The sequence below is a fragment of the Osmia bicornis genome, chromosome 5 (assembly GCF_907164935.1).
Source record: "Osmia bicornis bicornis chromosome 5, iOsmBic2.1, whole genome shotgun sequence".
Classification (NCBI taxonomy): Eukaryota; Metazoa; Arthropoda; class Insecta; order Hymenoptera; family Megachilidae; genus Osmia; species Osmia bicornis.
This window is the reverse complement of record NC_060220.1, coordinates 6,892,937-6,915,687: the sequence shown is the minus strand read 5'-3', so window position 1 is coordinate 6,915,687 and position 22,751 is coordinate 6,892,937. Positions and strand designations below refer to the sequence as shown.

At 39.6% G+C, this 22,751-nt stretch overlaps 1 protein-coding gene across 3 annotated transcripts in view; it reads left to right on the top strand.

Moving 5' to 3' along the window:
• Positions 1-1,008: 1,008 nt before the first annotated feature.
• The window catches only part of LOC114874907 (discoidin domain-containing receptor 2-like), an 80,073-nt gene continuing 58,330 nt past the window's right edge, over positions 1,009-22,751 (top strand). For 2 of the 3 annotated variants that reach the window (XM_029184645.2, XM_046285980.1), the window contains exon 1: positions 1,853-2,278. The gene's annotated coding sequence lies outside the window, so the exon portion shown is untranslated. Of the gene's footprint in view, positions 1,149-1,852; positions 2,279-22,751 lie in introns of those variants that run through there. The other variant, XM_029184639.2, reaches the window with a different exon arrangement.

Genomic DNA, 22,751 nt, shown 5'->3' with positions numbered 1-22,751 from the left:
ATAGGACGACGGACGATAAAGGCACGTGGGAGAGGTCACGGGAAACGTGATTTAATTTGTAAAGGGAAATTGGATCGGTCGATCGTGTTGCGGGATCGGATCTCGAAATCTGGATCCCTCGTTTGCCGGCCAACTGGTCTAATTGAACCGTCCAGTTCGTCGACAAAATTCTTCTCTGTTCGATGCGATATTCGAAAATAACGATCGGCGAAGTGTACCTTCGATTGGGTTCAAAACGGAGCACGATAAAACACTTCGATTGATTCTATTAATTGGCAGCTTGTAACATTACATACCATGTTTGTCTCTGCTTCATTCGATTTTAAATTGTAATAAATTATAGATTTTAATCTCCGTGATAATCGTTTAACTGAAATAACGAGTTGACCATCGGAGCGTGGATTATAATAAAACTTGTGCAGCATACAATTATTTAATTTTTAATGTAAAGTTTTAATTTGCTGCCTCGTGTTGGAGTAGAATTCCGATAATCCAGCATAATTACCGGATTATCGGACTACATATCTCTGTAATGGGTTAATATTGTGTATCGGCCCTATATGGAGACGCGCCTTAAGGCGCATGGGGGGACGCGCCACCTGGGATGATTTTTTAGTAAACAGTTCGATTACCGTGTGTCATGGCATCGATTGATCTCAATAAACATTATACGCAGTCATTACTTTATTAGCATCAGAGATGTAATTAACTATATTATTTTTTTGTATAATAAATGTGTTTAAGACATAACAGTTAAAAAGGAGGAAAATAATTTTAAATACCACTATACTTTTTTCAAATTTATTTTCATAGGTATACAGTGGTGGTTTCCAAAGAAATAAAAGTGTTTCACGAAGATGATGTCGAGGTGAATGCGAAAAATGAGAGAAGGTGGTTCGATGATCATTGTGATTTCTGGAACGGTGTAATAACGTTAGCAAACGCACAGACGAATCACGGACAACCACTGTTTGCCTTTGTCGACCACGCGTGACGTTGAATCCATCGTTGATCGACGATTATCGTCGGCGACGTGCGTCGATCCACAATCGCAGTTCACGAACCCTAGCATTAGCGTACCATTCAACGCTGTCCGCGCAGAACCTCAACCAATCTGCATCTCCTCTGCCAAACAGTGTTCAATGAAGGTATTTAAAGATATATTCAGTAATGGAAAACAGGGATCGTTTCTAGAACCTCTTTGTTTTTTATCTTCAATCCAATTCAATTATATTTGTATCTGCAAATTTACGAAATTGTTGCATCAGCCAAAAGGACCCTCAGATGATAATAAATTGACGATTTTATATAAAAATTCTGGCTCTATTTCTAAACCTATTTTTCATACCCTGGATCTAATAATTTCATCACCCACTGTACATTATCAATGATGTCAATATTTATTCACAGACTGTATTTATCTCATACATTCAATATTTATTGATGATACATTCAGTTTCGAATTGATATGATGGTATTACCAAACTACCTCATCAATATTTTAAATAATGACAATACGTCAATCTATTCCTTCATACATTCAACAATATTGACCATACTGAAATATTGATAGTATATATTGTTTGTCTGAGGGTCCCTTAAGAGCATAATACCAGAACGCGTTAGAGCATTAGGAAAAATGTTAGTGTCATGGCATCAGAAATTGTCACCTGAAAATGTATCCTTAGATTCGTATTACAGGTTGACTGCTCCTCTCGTGCCTCATCCGCTCTCGTTGCTTTCCCCCCACCGCACCCTCACCCCCCCCACCCTGCACTACAGCAGGTAGTGCCTACCCCCCTCCATCGAAATCGATGCTACTCGCGGATCGTAGGTTCAGTCTGCGACTGGCCACCGCGTGCGTAACATCGTTCCTTCCGTATCGTTTTGTTTTTGCCTGTGGCTCGACTCGACCACCTTGCTCGCCCTTTCGTGCACCCTTTCACCTGTGCATTCGTCATCCAATCGCGAACGTTTGACGTGCTTTCAACGATTTAAAAAAAAAAGAAAAAGATAAAGAACACGTCGCGATTAAAAATTTGACGATACAGGATCACGTGTGACGACGCGCGAGTTCCTTGGGACTAGTACGAACAAGCTCAGTGAAAAGGAAACGGGGATGAAGAAGAGCTTGAAGACGAAGAGGATGTTGCTTCGACCGTTGTTTCTTCGATCCGAGCTTGGAGAACGATCCTGAGGCGAGCGGATGTACAAAGAGACGCCATCGTCGAGGATAACAACCGACCCGAGGCTCTCCTTCTGCGACTTTCCTGATTCGGTAAGTGGAAAAGTTTATAATTTTCTTTTTTAATTATACGTTATTCGACATTGGAGCGAGGAAGCTTCCGCGCTTTTTAACCCTTCTGCGAGGAAGCTGCTACTATCTTTTTAGCTTTAATATTTCATATTTTTAATGTGACAAACTGTGTTATGTATGAAACAATCAAACCATTATTGGACATTTATTTCTGGGAGGTGGTCTTGCTTTTCTAGCTTCACTAAACATGTCAATTTTATAATTAAGTAATCAACTGTCTAGGTTTATAATTTTGCATAATAAGAACTTTATCATATGCGTTTCAAATTGAATTTCAGTTTAAATATTTATTTTTATTGAAATAAAATTTTACGAGGAGGGGCCAGGCCTGCCATCGCCCCTTCCTAGTTCACCAGTTGGTACCACCGATTACGAAATAAACATACAGGATTAAATCTTGTGTAAGGACATAATAGTGGCCAAAGACGATATATCGGCAAAAGGTCCTTGACGGGGTCGTAATTAACGCGCGACATACGGGATAAAATGTTTGCGCGTTTGCCACTGTGAAATGAAATGATATCCAGTTTATTCTGACTGGTTTATTGTGAAATATCTCGTTGATCGAACAGCTCGCGTACACGTTCGAAACTAACGTTGAAGTTCCCTGTTATTTCGGCCAGGTTCATCGCGGACCGAAATTCGTTCTGTCGTTTATTTATTTGCGCCTCGAAATATTTGCGCAGATAAAATGTTGATATTCCCGTGAAAAGCGAATAAACTACCAATATGCGAGGCTTTCTGGCGAAAGGTGAAAATCATCGATCGGAATGAAGTTAATGTTGCATTACGTCAATGCCATCGCCATTTGTCGCCTAAATTTTGTAGGAACTTCGTGCAAACCTAGCGTGGAAATTTCACTCGTTCGGTGTAGCCAGACTGAAACTGGAAAGTTCGTTGTTTCAACAGCGCGAAGCTCGACGACGTTCACGGCACCGAAACGCGGGAAAGCTCTGACGGGTCTCAGACGTCCGTACATTTTAATTTAACTTTATTGAATATAATCTCAACGACTCTGTCACGAATTTTCTACAGAAATCCGCGATTTCAAAATCAGGGCGTTTTATAGGCTGAAACTTTAGATATACCATCTTTAGATACACTGCCAGTAGTATAACCAGTAATTAGTCAGACATAACATAGGATATGTGAAAAAGATCTAATATTCAAGCTTTAATATTGCAAATTTTTATTTTGAATATTTAAATTAGCATACAAATATCCAGAGTAAAAATTCAAAAAGGTGGCCAGGTCCATAGTTCACTGTAAGTAGTATAACCAGTGATGTGTCAGACATGTTTTAAGATGCGTCCAAGAGTTCTAATATTCAAGCAATAATACTGAAAATTTTTATTTTAATAACTCAAATCAGCGTAAAAATGTCCAAACAGTAGAGATTTGAAAGAGTGGCCAGGTTCATAGTTCACTATAAGTAGTATAACTAGTGATTGGTCAGACATAATACCACTTATGTATAAAACTGTTATTATTTACTATTGTTTCTACTTTTTACTTAGAATTCACTTCATAAACAGATATAATTTTTGCACACACCTAATAAAATAAGGACGATCCTTTATTTTATAACAAAAAATTTCATCTGCTCTTTCTCTATGCCATGTCTCCGCGTTTCTTCAAGCTTTCCTCGATCGTCAATATTGTCGATACGGTGACACGTTCGACGACTATCATTCACGAGGAGAAGGAAGTTGGTTAATTAATTGCTTTGGAAATATAATCCTTGTCGGGTGTAACTAATCAGGTAGAAACTCGGTCGGACGTTGACGGGCATGTTTGCTGCACCTATCACGTACGAAGATGGAAATGTAATTTGCTGGGATAGAGTTAGCCTCGTTGAATGCCGTGGCCAAGCTTCGCCGCCTATTCTAACCATCGACCCCCCCAATCTCTTCGTGGCACACCACCACCCCATTGATCGCCACTACGGATTTTGCATGTAAGGATCCAACCACGATACACGGCCGAGGGTTCAGGCCTCGACTTTGCGTGGTGAAACGTTTCTGGGAGCGATATTTCGTGGCGTTTACGATGCGATAACTCGTTCTTTCTTCGAAGAAATTCGCAACGCTCTGTTTGGGTCTGCGTGAAAAGAGTTTACAGGTGCAAAAGAAATATCCGTGTTCGTGCGGTGATCCATGCAGATAGCGATTCATTTATTAAGATTGATAGACACGATGGTTTTTTCAAATAAATTCTGCTAATCTTGAAGATAATTCTGTCGCTATACTGAGAATGGTTTACTTAACAGATTATCGTGACTTTGATTAATTTTGACGTATTTTAATTTCAACCCTAAGAAACGTACATGTGTACAATTATCGTCGACTCCGAGGTACGGTCGGATATAGCAAAGAACAGATCGGTAGGCGAGTGGAAAAAATGATCGCATTTCCATCGAAAATGATCGGAGGTCGCGCCGAACGAATGTAGGACGACGACGACTCTCGGGCATTACATGAAAACGGTTTCAATGTCGAACGCGTCGACGCGAATTCGCTGGCCGGTTAAGCTTTCCCGTTCGCGATTAAAAGCTCGAAGCTTCGTACGCGGTCATCCATTTGCATATAGGAAGCTTCGTATAAATTCTGCGGTTACAACCGCGTCAGAAGCAATAACGCAAACGCTAGGCGATTGCACGTTCACGCGTGTGTTGTTGCGAAACGATCGGACGTTTCAGGTAAACGATTAATCATTCACGTTTGTACTTCGTTCGCGTACGACCTTTTTTTACCCCAGTTTCGATATTCGATGTTCGTACGACGATCGAACTCTTTTCAGAGTCGAAAAAAATATTGACGTTCAGTGACTTTGACAGTTTGCTGTACGTATTTCGGCCGGTAACTTGTCAAAATTTCCATCTTCATCGATACAGAGCAATTCTAAAGCGATACAATATTTTATGTAAAACTTGATAACGATCTTTCAAGACAAACATGGATTGTAATTTTCCCTTTGATCGCGAGTTAGCTGTAGAGAATCAAAATCCTCGCGAATGTTAATGTTTAATATGGCTGGCGAAACCGCGCCGATAAAATCACGCTCAGGAGCACCGGCAAGCGTACACCTAACATTAACGTGCGGTGTACACTATCGTTGCGGCGCGATGATACAAATAGGGGCTGCTTCCGGTCGCGGGTTGGGTTCACGCATCGCTTACTCATTGCCGAACATCCGCTCGGAATGGATGCCGCTTTTGAAAGCCGTGAATTTTACTTTACCTGTGAAAGCGAATTTACCCTTGAGAATTTTCTCGTTCATCGTGTTCCGTATTAACACATTCAAATTTCTAATCGAATAATTTTTATATAATGGTAAAACAAAATCCAAGGGTATATTCTAAAATTCGAAAATAAAAATTAAATAGGGATCTGGAATTAATTTCTATTAAGAAATGATTCTTTAAATTTCACTGAATTCGTACGTGCATGGGTCAGTAAATGGAAATTGTTTCCATCGAACGTTTGCCCGACTTCATTGGTTATAGTTCACACTGAACCATACGGGTTCATCGCCTCCAAAGGGTTAAAGCTTCCCTTTCGAGAGTGTACAAACGGTGGTAACAAGGTTTGACTTGATGCACGGACGCGTGGCAAGTAACGCTCGCAGCTCGCATTCGACCATGATACACGCGTGCGAATTCGTGGAATTTAATGATGGTATCGCGTGATGGAATGCACGAGCTTTCGACCAGTTGTAGAGAGGCTAGAGAAATGACGAGGATGAAATGGTGGTCAGGTTTCAATTAAACTTTATGACCAAGGATAGTCGGTCGAAGTGTTTTAATTAGACAAAGTACAACTGAAGCAGGTAGATCATAATTCCTTCAGAATATTAACATCAACGGTTGAAACTTTTTTATATCCGTTCAAATATTTTTCAATTTTATTGGTGTTTATTAAATTTACTCATGGGCATATGGAGAAATAATTATTTAAAAAAAAAAAAAGAATTGGTTTACAGAAGATTCTCGTGTTCTACCCGTGTGTAATATTGACACACGTTGGTCATACGTAAATAAATGTGATTAATTGTAACGTCGCGAATCCTTCTCATTCGTTCCAGTTCTCGCGCGAAACATCGTGCTTTTATAAATCATCCCCCTCTCTTTCTCACACCAGCGTGTCTGATCGCGTGATTTATGGATCAATTGTTCCGTAGTCCATTGAAACGAGAGCATCGTTTGAACGACGACGATTTCGCGCGAAAGGTGAACCACCCTCGATGAATTTCAGATTGTTTTGAGCGGTGTCGTTGATGATGGAAGTTTACGATACAACCCTTTATTTAGAAGTTAAAGAAACATTATGAGGGACGTTTAAATTTTCATAGGAATCCATCAGCCATTAATTTACCTCACTGAAATTATGGATGATAGATACGACAAGATATCCTGAAAATAATAGAAAATATTTGTTAAAAATAAAAATACTGTCTAATGATATTTTCAGTAATTTTGATCCCGGTGGTCAAAGTGTGAAATACGTATCGTGGTGTCTGAATAGCAACGCGAGCTTTACTGCATAAAACAATTTGCTCTTTCTTTCAACGATTTTCTATCATTTTTTCCGCTTTGTACTTGCACGTACAATCGTGAAAAAAACGGTCGATTAATCATGGTTTTTTAGCTGGTCGCGCATCAGACACAATGGACTGTGGAGAAACTTTCTCTCGACATTGTTCGAATGGTGGATGTATTAATGTACACGTGTATATAGCATTATGTGTGTCTATACACATGGAAGAGCATTTTCGTTCATGATCATTTGCTCGAGCACCGTCGCGAGTAATTAATACCAGCCTCATATGTAATTAGTCATTGAAAAACAATGTTCAAGGGAACAATGACATCGTCGCATTTCTCCGCTCTCTCTTCGTGATCCAATTTAATTAAAATTCATTGTTTAACGCTCATTAAACCGCCGCGTTGAAATAATGCCCTCGTATTATTCATGAATCGTTATTATTTATCTGAAATTATTATTTATCGTATTGATATATTTTGGAAAAGGGGCCGTCGTCATTCGTGGCGCGGCAAGAATAGAAGCGAATTGGATCGGATGAGAAAACGTCTCGCGAAAATTCAATCACGATTGTATTGAGAGTGATGCAAATTTCTATCGAAAGCGATGCAAGCCAAGGACGTTATCCACTGATGTACATTCTATTTTCCTTGATATCCACAGACGAATGATAGATTTTTAAACGAAACGTTGCACGATGAGAAACTTTCCGTTCGCTTTCCTTTTAGCTGATTAAACCGCCTCCTGAGAATCGTTTGAAACTCTGAGAATTGTTTTTCGGAATAGAGGAAAGTTCAGGAACAGTGACGGTTTTTTAATAATTAGAAAAGTTATTGTATCCTGTCGGTTTTTTAATCATGAAATAATAGAAAATGAAGGGTTCCGTGTAGTATCGTTATATTTTTGTCTCGATCATGACAAGTAATACCACTAAGTAATTTGGGTCGATTGAATGCACAGTTTACGATGCTAGGCGATAGTTTATCGTCGAAGCGTTATTCGATTACTCGTCGGAGTTATATCAGCGTGAGAGAGTTCGTGCGTGCATGCATCGAGCTCGTACGTGCACGTATTCCACGATCAAACGTGTTCAGTTTCGTCGAAGAAACGGCATCTGTTGCATCGATGGATTTACAATGCTTCGCGATCATTATTGACGGCGAATTTATCGGGTCGTAAATAAAATTCAGCGCCGGCAAGACGCGTCGAACGACGCCAGATCGAATCGATACAGCTTCGAACCGATGTTCGAAGAATTTGCAGTATCCATCAAATCGACGTCGGACCGAGTTCCCTCAGCGATTGTTTGTTTTTAGCAAACGAAAGTAACTGCTGGTAAAAATGTTCGATTTGTCTTGCTGTATTCCGATGCTCCTTTCGTTTGTTTGACTTTCTTCGAATGGTTCTTCCTGGAACCAACAATTCCACCTAGCTTGTATTAAATAATCGATGGACAGATAGATGTTAATATAACTTTAGTATTTAGAAATTTTCAATTAAATATTTATAATATTTATAATATTTTCAAAAATTATTTATTTCATAATTACAGAAAAATACAGAAATGTAGAACATGTGTATAAAATTATTTACAGGAGGCTCTCATTATAATGCTACTTCTAAGCTTTCATTAGAAAAAGAAAGGGGGATAGAAATATATTTTATAGTGATGGTGGAAAGCTGGCGCTATTATGTTTTAAAATTCATGTGAACATAAACTGCTCACATGGCAATTATCTTGTGACATTTTCTCCACGTCTAATTATTTTAAAATATCTTCTATAAAATGTAGATTACATACAATTGAAATATTCACATGACAGATTATGAGACACAGAAAATGTTAATTATCAAAAGTTAATCTTCCATTTACATATTCACATAAGAATACAAAATGAAACACAAGGTTTCTCACGTTTACAAAGTAACATGTCCATAATTATTATTCAGAACTAATCCTGGAATTCAATATAAGACTCCAAGGAAGCTGATTATTTAATTCATGTATGGTTGCTTTGATAAAAGTATTATACACGTGAAATTTGTCCTGTTCCAAGAGAACTCTGTTCCCACATAATACTCTTACGCATCGCAAAGTACATTTCTCCTTTGTCTGATCACCGTTAACCTTAACCACTACGAGCCCCCTTACATTCGCCCTTAGCAATGTATTCCTCGTACCTGCGCTTTTATCATCGGTAATATAAACGTCACAGGGAAGCAAACTATCTTAATATTATTCATTCGTTATCGCCCTGGGCCCTGCTGCGTTCTGCTCCGACGATTTTTAACTGGCTTCGTCATGATTCCCTCTCGTAAAACGGGCAAATCGTCCCTTCGTCAAGCTAGTAAGGCGCGGTCGCTGAGAAAACTCTGTCTCAGGGATTATGGACCTTCGAATTGTGACATTAATTAAGGAGTTAAAATGGTAAATGGTGTGAGCGCTGGAAACGACAATTTTCATGCACTGATTTCTTTTTTCTTCCCATTTGTAACTTTTAACTCCATTTTGTAATTATAACCTCTTTTTATTTCTTTTGATAAACTTATACCATTTGCCACCTGAATTAGTCACGTTCGTCTTAAATTTGTTTTCTGACCCTTCATGGTGGGCCATCGATCAATGAGGCGGCGATGATTAGTTCGACTCGTCCGAAACAATAAGTTCGCTTTATTTTTGGTTATTCGCGACACGTAGCAACTCGATTGCTAGAGTTCTGCTTCTTCGTTTCTTGGAAGAAGCTACGACAAATAATAATTAACCAAATGGAAGTTGACAAAGTGTTCATTGCCGATCGTTATCGATATATTCCTGAGAGAAATGTTAATTCCCACAGTACCGTCCTTTAAAACTTACCGTTGTAATATATTGATATTAATTGAATTCAATTTCGTTAAGTGAATCAACAGTAGAATTATTTTAATGTCTCATTACATAGTTCGGCGATCTCGTGTTGCATCACTTTACGCCAATAAATTTAATGGCTGTATAGTATGATAGTGCAACGATAACCCTTTAGACATTTACATTTGAAATTAATTACATTTTCTCGGTGTATTGCATTCTATTGTAAATTTAACGCGGCATTGCAAACACGTCTGCGAACTTCAATTGCAGTAACCGGATGCATTGGCATCTCTATTATACTGGTAAATTATAGTGTTTCATAAATGAAATGATTTTCCTCTTTTTTTTTTAACAACACAGTATCATTTCAGAACTATTTTATATTTCCATTTGAAATAACGTAAAATATTAAACAATTTGCAAATCATTATTTAGAAAACGCTTTAGGAAAATAATCAAAAATGAAATAACGATTGAACATTTTCGTCAATTGTAATGGTGCATATTCCCTCGGTTGAATGCAAATGCAGACGCGTGTGCATTAGTAAGCGCGGTGCGGCAGGATATTACAGGATGCTTAAACGCGATGTAGAGAAACCAATATCCTTAATAATACACAAGCACGAGTCAGAGATTGCGATGAATTAAAGTGGCGGGGTATCGCGACGATTCAACAAAATGAATTTTCATGGAATTGCTGAAATTCCCCTGCGCTGGAATACCGGCAACTTCCAAAATGGTTTGTAAGCTGAAAACGCTTTGTTCGAGCGCGATCAGGTTTTCAAAAGCCGCCTTAACAGCGAGCTGACCCCGGCTTTCAAGATCCCCTTCGGGCTTGCCCGGGGATGCTAAACTTCCTGCGAACCGATGGCGCCTGATTGGCTCGTTAAAGCTGTTCCGCGATGCTCCATTCGACTGCGATTGATTCGAATGAAATATTGAAGCTGCGATGAAATCGTTAATCGCGTCGACTCCTCCACCGTTATTCTTCGACGATCTCCATCCTTCTGTACTGCTGATTCGATGGCTCTAATTGTTATCACTAGATTGCGAACATTTATTTTTTAAATCCGTTCATCGACAAAATTGGAAAATTAGAAATTCATATTTAATAATCTCTTCATCGGCGCAATCAGCGCCGATTAAGGGAAAGTCTAAAATATTGAATAAAAGTTTTTGTATCATTGCCGTTTTTCTTTACGATTAAATGTTATAGATTTTAATTTTTTAATTAAAGAGACCTTTAAAGGTCTGACAGACCTTATCCTCAGAAATCTTAATTTGGTCCTGAGTTCGATTAATAATATAATTAGATCATTTTGTATTCAAGTTATCGGAAAAGACTATTATTTGAAGAATCGCGAAATCATTTTTTCGTTTGGAATATATCAAAGTACCCATACCTTAAAAGAAAGTGTCGACGATACGTGAATTATTGAAATCACGGTCGCTCGTTAATTATTATTGCACGATACATAATGCGTCATTCAAGAGATCAGACTTCTGAAGCACGTATCATTACACGGTGCATCCGTTAATGACTGCCTAAGATGGACTTGGAGTGCACTCGAGGATAGCAAAGTTTCCTCTCGTCGAGCAGGAACCGCTCGTCTGCCTCGTTAAGATCGTTCAATGATACGTTAACATCCACTTAGGCCGAGTCTAGCTCGAACATTATAACTACAATACGAGCCACAATTGCTGCTGCATACTGTGCAATTGTTACATCGAGCGTAATTAATACATCGTAAATGAATGGGCAATACTTGGTAAGCCGTTGGGAAATTTAGAAGAACGAGGTCGTTGAATCTGTCGCGATATTGAAATCATTAAGAATCAGTTTCTTCAATTTTTGTTGAAAATTTAGTTGCGAAGAATACAAGAGTTAAACGTCAAGAAAAGTATAGAATTCTTAATGCGTTGATCTTTCTTCCTACTCGTTGGATATTGATGGAATAATAGTTCTCAATGAAGTGTCGATATAATACATCAACGAAATCGAGGATGAGCGAAAATTAGAAACCGATAATGGATTTTGTGGAATATTTACGATGCTGCCGATAAATCTTGTCATCCGACCTTCATGGAATAAAAGCAATTTGATGTCCGGACGTAAAAGCTTCTAAATAAAACGCTAGAAATCGATGCGAAAATTGGACGTACGAATGGCAATTTCTTCAGGAAATATACAGAACGTTCTCGTTTAAGATCGTTTACGATTCAACCATTGAATATGGGATTGGTTAAAATTTCAATTCTAAATTTTCCCAATAATTACTTCCTTAAAATAACAGCAGAGTAATTTTCTTCTTCGCAAGAATTAACAGAGAAGAGAACTACTAATATCAGAACAGCTTTTGAACGATCTCAATGTGCAATGATCGATACATACAAATTTCTCTATTACTATTGAACGAATCATTAGAGTAATCCCACTTACATAGAGATTCGCGCTTTGACTACTTCCAACGTCCCAATTAGTCCAACTCACGATTCACACTCCCATCTTGGACCATATGGAGGACGGTTTATCCAGCGTCTAATTTATACCAAATTCGATCTCTCTGACTTGTTCCCATTAAAGCAAACTAGAGCATAAATTCATCAGCCATTACACTCAATCAACACTTTGAAACGCTGCAGCTGTTTCGTCCAAAAGGGCAACTATCTCGACAGATCTCTAAATGCAACTGATGCAATTATGTTAAAAATTCATCATTGCTGTTACATTTGAACGACAATACCGAAACGCATAACCAGGGGCAAAAATTCATTCGGAGGAGCCGGGGAATATTTCTACTGCTCCTCGAAGGTGGTCGCGAGTGGAGTTCGAAGGAGTAACTCTCGAGCGGTCAAGCTCTGAAAGCTCGACCGTTGCTGATACGCATCCGTTAATAACGGCTTAAAATCAACTTTCGAGTCCACTCGTGAATGTCGAAGTTCCCTCCTTCTGGCTCGTCTGACTCGTTAAAGCGTAGCAGGGCTGGCTCGATGATAGCCAACGCCTGGGAACGAAAACTGGGAAGTAGTGAGGGAATCTGCCACTACTCGAAAGAGTAGACGAGAGTAGATTGAACGGAGCTGCCGCCAAATTGCTTTCGGGATTATTCGCATCCACCTGAGTGTTTCCGCCGCGAGGACATAAAGGATTGCTGGCGGAGACGCGAGCGAGAAATACGCGCGACGGCAGCTCGTCAGCTTCGAGCTGGCCAACGGCCAACGGATCTGCCACTCTTTGCTCGCGCCACGAAGGCAACCCGCGGCGATTCCGCGTCACGACTAATGGGAGCCGATATGGACGGCGTGATTAAGCTGCAAGAGGATTTCTGCCAGTTTTGCTTGCGCAAGCGTCCACATTCTTGAGTTACTTCGTCGAGGAGGATTCCTGCTGACTGACATCTGCTTGCATTTTTTTTTCGATGGAAGGATTGTTCGTTGAAGACGCCTTGGAATTATGAGATTCACTTTGAATAAAGAAAATTTGATAAAACTAAGGGGTTGAAGGTTGGTAGAAGAAAGCAGAAGCGAGGAATCGTGCTGAACTGAAAAGCGGAACATACGTGACGGAATAAAAAGTAATTTTATTATCCAATCGCACGGTAGGATCGCGTGCAATAATGCAAGAACAGGGGAGGCAATTTTCCGAAAGTGCTTGCTGGACTGCGAACACGTGAATGAGAAGACAAATATTATGCGTCCTGCGTTTCGTTTCAGAAACAGGATATCTCGTGTTCTGATTTAGCGAATCCGCATCTGGTATTCATATATCAATGGAAGAGCGGAAAGGAAGGTTAAAATTTATGAAGAACGATGCTCGTTCGAGAAAACAACTGTTCTTCCTTACTATCAAATAACGCTACTTCCGTGGGGGATGCGTAAAGCTTTCCAATGGAACTATATCACTCTGTGCGCTAGTGAAAATGGGGTATAACAGTGACCAATGCTGGGATAGAAATAACAGGGAGAGTCTATAAATTGTAATTTTCAGGTTCACAGCCGCTCTAGAGAGCAGTGTTTATTGGTTGAAAGCAGAGCTCACGAGCTCTAGCAAAATCTCTCCAATTCAATTTTTAAGTTCTTTAGATTCTTACGACTTTAGCAAGTTTTTTTAGGACTCTAGATTGCAAGCTAGAAACTTCTAAAGCGGTATTTGCAAGTTGTTGGAATTCTTTGAGCATTTTTGGTTTCCCAAACACAGCGATTTCTTGTCGTAAGCTTCCGTGTTTTCCTTTCGACTTCCGTAACATAGAATTGGAATTTGAAATTTTCTTAGACCTCGATGTTGCAAGCTAGAGCGATTTTCTATCGACGAGCTTCCTCGTTTCCTTTTCCGTCTCAGTAATAGACTATTCGAATTCTAAGCTTGCTTAGATCGAAGCTTGCAAATCAAAGCGATTTACCGATATAAGCGTTCAAGCTTTTCGAATTCTACCGCTCCCAGGTGCCGGTAGAAACTCTGCTCTCAGGATCGAGCGATTTTTCCCCTCTGGCCTTGTAAGCTTTTCCATTTTTCTCGACTCTCGCAACAAAGCACTTGAATTTTACATTTTTTCCTCCGAACCTGCCAGATTTTTCATTCCTCCCTGGCTTAGCTATTTTTCGAATATATTTTCAATTCTAGAGGAGCTTGCAAGCTATAGTTAGAAATACAAAGTTTACAAATCATCGTGAATTCTTGCTTCATCTATCAGTTACACGGATTCGCGAAACTTTCGTGTCCACTCGATATAATAGCAATTCGAACGGGAATTTCTATTTATTCGTTCGGTATCGGTATTCGATTAATAACTATCGGGCGTGAAATAATACGATAACTGTACCGGTCGGAGGTGCTATAACCGAACGGAAGATAAAAGCCCGTCCATAAGTCCAATGGGCAATGACGCGCGATAAGATTATCGGAATAATGTAACGCGAAATTGCATTAAATTTAACTCGATATCCATTGCGCTGAAAAATGCTGAATACCGTATCGACGGACTCGCGCCTCTCTCTAATACCTCACTCTTTTTTTCACCCAATTCTTTTTGACCTTTTTTTTACTTTTATTACTTCCATTGCTTCGTTCTGCAGGACTCTCGATGGCACTGGAATATTTCACGCCATTTTGTCGCAAAATTATCGCCCGGTCGAAAACTTAATATCGTTAGCGACATAGAATTCATTGTAATGAAAATTCGAAATTTTAGTTCTACCACCAGGGACAAATTCTATATAAGATCTTTTTGAAGAAAAAGAGCGGCAGACGTATAAATAATAAACAAAAATTGAATTGAATGGACAACTGTGTTCACAGTTGGAACATTGGCCTGTCTGCTGGTGGTCTTTGAATTTCAACCAGAAAATTGGACTCTCCCGACGGAAAGTGTCTTGCAAGTTAGTGCATTTGATAGAGTACGTGGTCTTGCGGCTGTTGAAACCATATCAGCTGTTAGTAGATTACTCCGTTCCATGAAAAGAGCTTTCCGTCCTTTTTGACCGGACCCTTTGAGAAGGGACCATCCAAGGAGTTGAGATTTCTATGTATTTTCTACGTTCGCATTGAGCCGCGTTTATCCATCGGATGAAATATTTAAATGCAGATTCAAAAGATGCCGACGAGGTAAACGCATTAGAAATGATTCCGCTTTAATTGCGAGTCTATGATGGTTTGTGTATGTTTGTGAGCGATGGTTGGTTATCCCGTTTACTCGAGTCGAGAGATTTCTTTTGAGAATTCTGAAAGGCGACGAGCATCTCGAGCACCGGAATGATGTTGCGTTTCTCAGAACAGAAAGGCACGTTTTCAAATCGTCCTTCATTCAGATACAGTTTCAACGGAAATTTTCCAGATTGTTTTGGAACGTTACCTTTTCGAGATGGCTAATGTTTCAGGTATATTAAAACTCTCGCTACTTAAATTCAGTAAAAGACGTATCACTGAATTTTATCTTCTGAACCATGAAGAAGAATCGCAGTGTCGTTTCTTCAGTAATTTTTACAATATTCTCAGCCACTTTGCATATTTAAAAAACAGCCATTTCTGTTTGAAAATTGACAAATTTGTTGATTCTAAAAAGAGCCTTCGTGAAATATTGTCAGTCTTAAAGCCACAATAATTTCCATTGAAATTTTAAAACACACAACGTGTGTACGAACGGATAAGAGCGTCTAGGAATTATGAGATACAAGATGAAAATTTCCCAGTAATCAAACTTCAGCTAAATATTTTCTATTCCCCATTCGAGACACAGCTTCGACTGCCGTCGAGTTTGTCGTCGAGCAAAGGGGTTGCTCGAGCAAACGAACGCTCGAACAAACAACAGCGAAATGAGCCACGTACAGGGAAACACCTGACTTGGAGCATCTTCAAGTACGCTTGCTCTTTCCTGTTTTCTGCCCTCTATCAAGAAGATATAGATCCGATATCTGCCCCGTGCAATCACGTCGGGCTAAGAAAGTCGGCAACTGCTTTATCGGCTCGGTGATATCTAACTTTGGCCACGAAGGAATCACAATCGTTGCCTCGAATCGATCCCTTCGACGACGTTATCGGAAGTGAACCGATAAGGATGGTGAAAACTGTGCCCAAAGGTGGGTCGCGATCGAGTACGGACTTGGAACGAGTGTCGAGAGCTTGCGGATACGTTTCGATGAAAACGGCCGTATTGAAAGCCGATTTTCTCGCGTTCACATGGCACCATGTTACGTGTACGTTGTTGATTTCGTTCTTTGTCAATGGAGAACTGTTTGGAAGATAAAAAGCATTCGAATGTCCGTGCAATTGTAGGTTTTAACACTTTGATTGATAAAGTAAAAATGACAATGTACAGTATTTATTTATTTTTTAATTTACTAAGGTTTTGAGTATATTAATCACTGTCTAATTTTAAATTATCAAATGGTAATTTGAAAATAACACGCGAGTCTTTGTTCGAAATTTATAAAAATACTTTTTATTTTTCTACTAAGTTTGCAAAGGCGATTACAATAACTGAGAACTGTTATTCGAAATCCGAGGAATCGTAAGAGTGGAAAAATTGTGTCGACCGTAAACTGAAACGTTAATTCGTACAAACACGTTACGCTTAATCGGTTTTCACGTTTTAGTTGCGCACATTTAAGCGATCGCTCGTAAAATCAAGCTATCCCGTGCTGTGTCAAACGTTTATTCCAACTGTTCACGAATGGGATAGTCAGTTAGCTTGATCGGATTAAAGGGAAACTACTGCCGCGAAACGGATCAGACGAAAATAGGGATGACGTGAACGGGGTTATCGCGCGATGACAGCGAAACATCTGCTTTCGTTTGGTGATCTGGGGATTTAGAGGACGAACAACCGGACTATCAGTCAAGTAAGATGGATCTCTTTCAATATACGCCTCGTAGATAGACGAGACATACAAGATAGTATATCCAATCTTGACGGAAGACTGTTATGTAATTTTTCTTCTGGTATCCCTTCGACACGTTCCATCCAAAATGATGGACATAAAGAAACAAACGTTAATTATTTAATGGAAATCTAGAACAGCAGTGAAATAATACTAATACACCTAGATACGTTTCGGAAAAGTTGGCCGTAAAGCGAAAAGCAGTATAACGAATCAATTATTTTGGTACAAACCCATACAAGTTCAATTGGATCTGTTCCAATTTTTTATAAAATAATGTAGTTTTTAGTTCATAAAGCATTTTATTCTTTTTATTTCCAATAAAAATGCTTATATAGAAATAAAAGTACAGCGTTTTTTTGTGGGCCGAAAATCGAAAAAGTGTCATAATTAAAAAAGGCCGTTATAGCGAAATGCCGTATAAAAAGCGGACGTATAGCGAGGTATGGGTGTATATTTAAATTCACAAATTATACTGTCGTTCGTTGCACATTAGGATAAAAATTATTCCGATACTTTTCAAGAAAAAAGTCCGTGGATTAAATATGAAGGCTGCTTCCGTAAACGCAATCCAGCTTTGTCTGCCGCGAACATCGAAAGGGTGCACACGATTCCCTTTGTAACACAAAAATCCACACCGCTGGGCAAGTTCAATCTTCTCTCTATTTTTTATTTTCGTCCCTCGCGTCGATCGAGATTTGTTCAATTTCCTCGACGGGATTTTCGCGCGTGTGCCAAAACCGTCGATATCGTGCGGCGAAACATGTTTCTCTAACAAACAGATTTCGCGACACGCGTGTAAACAAAACTTTCAATCGAAATACACCGTAACAGCAATTTTCTAGAAGATCGACGATCTATTTCACGGTTTACGGTTTACGATAAATTGTTAACTGAAAAACCAAAGAAAAAAGGAAAAAAAAAGAATTACGTAGGGAGAGAGAGATACGGCAACCTAATTGCCTGTGAAATCTCGGTGTACGCGAAACACATTGGACGATCGTGACATGCGGTCGAGCGGACTGTGCGAGAACCGCAAGCGTGTGTGCGCGTGTACACAGGGTGTATTTGCGTCTGCGAGCGATCGGCTAATGCGGAAAATGACGTGTAGCTAATTCGACGTTTTACCGGTTGATCAGACGTCAAATGAAACGAGGAAATTCGTGATCTTCCGATGAAATTGTTCCCAATGAAACAATGAAATTATTTAATAGAGTTGTATCGCAGAGTTTCAATTATAAGAGTAGTTTTTCTATAATCCGCGGTCACGTTCGTTGGTTGCCGTTAAAAATGAAGTAATAACACGGCAAGAGTTTCCAGTCAGTCGTTGACCACGGAAACCGCTGGTAGCCTTGATTAAATTTTGGATTTCATCGAGTCATAAACTAATAACTTCCTCGAGCTTACGAAGCTCGCTGATATTCTCGTATAAACTCGGTTTCATTTGATGGCCGGACGAAAAAGGTACGGGCAGAAATGAGCTTCGAAGTATGCACACAGATCGACGACGGGGAGATTGCTGTTTCGATATCAAACGTTGGATCAAATTATCTTGTCGACGTATCTGTTCGTCCACGAATAAATTGTCGAAAGTTTTTGAAGACTTTGAAAATAATTTTGAATAGTTTATTTCTCGATATTAGTTCACTCGTATTGCATTAATTCTTAATAATAATAAATGTCTTGGAGCGCAAAGCTTTCGAATGATCAAAAGCAAGCGTTTAAGGGATGACAATTCCGCTTTGAATTCATTCCAAGATAAAGCACCGCATGACAGTATAAAAACACCTTGCAATTACTCGAGCCGCATCCGGTTCCTTTAAATTCCATGCACGCTGCGGTTAAACTTGCAGCGAGAAGGTAGACGTTAATTGAATAGCTAAGGGCAGTCGCGATGCTTAACAAGGAGACGACAAGTCGACGATGTGAGTTTACATCGGTGTAAGCAGAAGTTTCAGCAGACGGCTCAATTAAAAGGCAGCCGACAGCGTTGCTCGTGAAATTTGTCGGTCCCGTTGATAACGGGCCCCGGGATAGTTATTCGCGACAACGGGACTGGCTGGCGGTATTTATCAGCCGCGAAACACGTAACGCGGAAACTGACAGCCCGCTAATTCGATGCTTCGCGGCAGCTCTAATCTGACGGAAGGAAGAGCCATCCCGCCTTCCGGGAGTTAAACGCTAGTTAGACCCGCTTAACATCCATGGGGAGGACTCGTCGAAACTTTAAACTCGATCCGTTCTCGTTGCTCGTCGTGGAATTTTCTTTCTGTATTTACATTAGTGAATATTTCAAATGTTAATTATTTCAATGATTACTTGACATAAATTGTTCAAATGAGATTGGGAAAAGAATTGATCTTCGGGAAAGGGTGTTGATTGGAAAAGCCAGTTGAATAATGTGGGATCGGAACCTCCGGATCTAATAATAAGAGGAATAAGAGAAAAGTAGGATTAGAGATGTCAGAGGACTGGTTACAACACGTAGGACCAGGATTCCATTTCCAGTCCTTTATCTTTCACAAATTCCTCTAATAATTCTAAAAACAAGGAAAGAAAAATTGAGCTTAAAATTCAATCGAAAACTCGAAGAAAGTACATGGTTCTTAATTGAAGAAAAAATCAATTTGAAAAAGTTCTTTGGTGAAAGAAAAGAGCTAAAAATCTTATTACATTTCGTTTCATTCGAAATTTTAATTATATCGTGCGTCTATTAATTCATTAATTGCCTTAAGAATAAACCCGTAATTAACAAATTCGAAGGAAAGTTTAAATCGCTACGTTAACGACACGAGCTAATCGAAAACTTACTTGCTGCAAGTTTGAATCCGAAACAAATACAATGTTAGCAAAGAAACATTAGCAGTGAAACGTAAGAAATTACTGGCCTGGGGATTCAATGACCCACAGAAATCGCTTCCGTTCCACCGAACAAATATTTCTCCTGATTACGATCTTGCCGTCGACACGCACTCTCGAGATTTGTACGCCACGTAACTTGGAGAATTAATTATATCAACAATAAAGTAGCAAAGGAATACGGTGGTGAATGTAGCGCAGAGAGTTGGAAGGAAAAATTAATGAGCTCGTAAGAGGGCATAATCGGTGGCGTTCGTCGTTAAAACGTCAGCCGTGCACCATGGACGGGGAACGATTTAGCAAATCGTGCGTTAAAAATCCCAAGAAATACATTTCAAGAAGGAAAACCGTCGTAAACCGAGCTCTCTCTAATAGCCGGCACGATTTCCGTGTCGACCAGCGTGAAACAAAGGATGGAAAAACGAAGCAAATGGAAGCTGAGAAAAGGGTCGTAATAATTCCGTGGTGAGGAAAAAAAAAAAAGAAAAATAGGAACACACCGCGAAAATAATATCCTAGGATTTATTCTTCTCCCTCGTGGGTGACCATCGTTGTTTGTTTATCTCTCGTGCCACGTGCAAACACACATACACGTTCGTTGTTTAACTATGGTGTGCTGCTGGTTCCTTCGCTGATTACGCTTCTCGCAAACCAAGAAAACAAACCGCACCTACCGATATTACTCTCTTAATTAATTGCGCGATAAAAATGAGTGCAATGAATGGGCAGGAAGAGTAATTTGCGAAAGTAATTGCAAGGGGTAAGATTCGTGTATCAAGAGAGACAAGGATGAGTAGTAAGAATAGAGATGACGAATGATGGTCGTTCAAAATTTACCCTTAAATCTCATCAAATTTGTTAATTAAAAAGCTAAAATATCCCATATAATTATAGGGAAAGAGCTTAGGTTATGGAAAATGAAAACACGTTCATACGTTTAACGGGTTTAATAAAACGGTGACTGACGTTCTGTTCCCTCAACGTTTGCTCGTCGACTGACTGCGATCAATCATCAATCATTCAACGTCGCAGTGTTTTGATTAGGTATTATCGGTGTTTGGTTCTCCGCGAACGCCGGTGATTTTAAAAGGGATCCTCGAGAAAAATCCTACGTTTTATCGCTTACATAATAAAAAATGTGTAGTATGTAAAAAAGAAATTTTAACATTGAGTTTTTTTGAGCCGGCATTCTCCGTGCGTACGACTATCAAGCCATCCGCTGTCCAAGGGTTAATGGACGGAATCGTGGTATAACGTGCGACACATGGTATGGAATACTTAACGAAGGATTATAGGGTCGGTTTAGGCCAGAATCACGCAAAACACTTGGCAAACTCGTTTTAAGGGGAAATTGTGATCTCGCGTTAAGGATACAAAACGGTTGATGAAGACATTAATCGTGTAGGAAATTTTCGATCAAAATCAAGTTGCTCTGTGCGTATCATTTTAAGAATAAGATACTTGATAAATTAATTATCGACACCCTAGGTGTAATGTAATTGAACGATTAACCGACAAGATGGAAAATAAATTTCCAATTGCTTATGAAAGGACGATGAAAAGAGAACTTAGCGGTAAAAGAAAATTTTTGAAAAAGGGATAATTGAGGTATGGAAATGTCACGTGACGAAGGTAAATACAGGTTGGCGTTAATGAGAAGCTCAGTGACTGATGGTTCGGATGAATGTGCGAAACAGGGGAGAGGATTGAACGAGGTTCCGTCATCGTCCAGTCATCCTCGGTCAAAGAAGGTCAATTTTCGAGTACAAAAGGGACCATGGAACGGGCGAGTGTTCCATTTACGTTCAATGTGATCTTCAGTTACGTTCCATTAGCGATTCAAGTTCATTCGTCGTCACTATTCATGCTTGCTCTCAATTGCTGGGAATATTAACTTGACTGTATTCGCGTCGAGCTGTGTCATTGTGTTGGATTTTGATTGCGTTTCATGAAAATTAAGTAACTTTGCTTGAGAATCGAATAATGAAAAACGTATTTATTTAAATTATTTTCAACTACAAATTCCGTCGTTACGACACCTATGCGTAGGAAATCATGGAAATGTAAATTGCTTTCTAACCAAAGCACAGATTCCGAGCGGGCCACTGAACTGCCACGGGGGTGGTTACCATTTCCCTTTGTTTCTCGCTCGAAATCGGTTGTATTTTCACGACGAACTCCTCGATAAATTCGAGGGAACACGTTATTAGCGGCGGGCATTGCGAACATTCCCTTGACATTTTATAGTCGTGCTAGCTACGAATATTTCCAGAGCTAGTCGCGTTATTCCAGGCTCACCGTTTTATCTGCTCGTGCCGATCAAATTGGGGGAAACGGGACACGAATTCCCCGTGTTCGAGCACGAATTTCGACCGATCGTAATCGGACTCTTTTACGCACGCGAGCCGAGGCTGTGGCGCGAGAAAAATCTCGGCTGTAACAACAGACGAGTAATGTTACAACCGAAACTTTAGTGTTCCGAAATTCCAGTTAGAAAACAATTTTTTTTTAACACGTTCGCTACCAGCGTTAGAAATAAATAAAAGTTCCATTGTCTTTTGCTTTGCATGTACCCGCTTCGTTATACATTATTCTTCCAAGACATTGTTGTTCGACTGTGCGACTGAATTTTTATCGAAAAAGGATACCTATTTTACACGAAACAGGACCCATCGTGCATTAATGTTTAACATCTATATTGCGCGTCGATCCTTTGAGATCAACGGGGAACGGTTTAAATATTCAAGCTGAAATTGTATTCACCGGAATGCAAAAGGGGGCCACTGCATGAGAGGTCGAGTGATATTCTTCA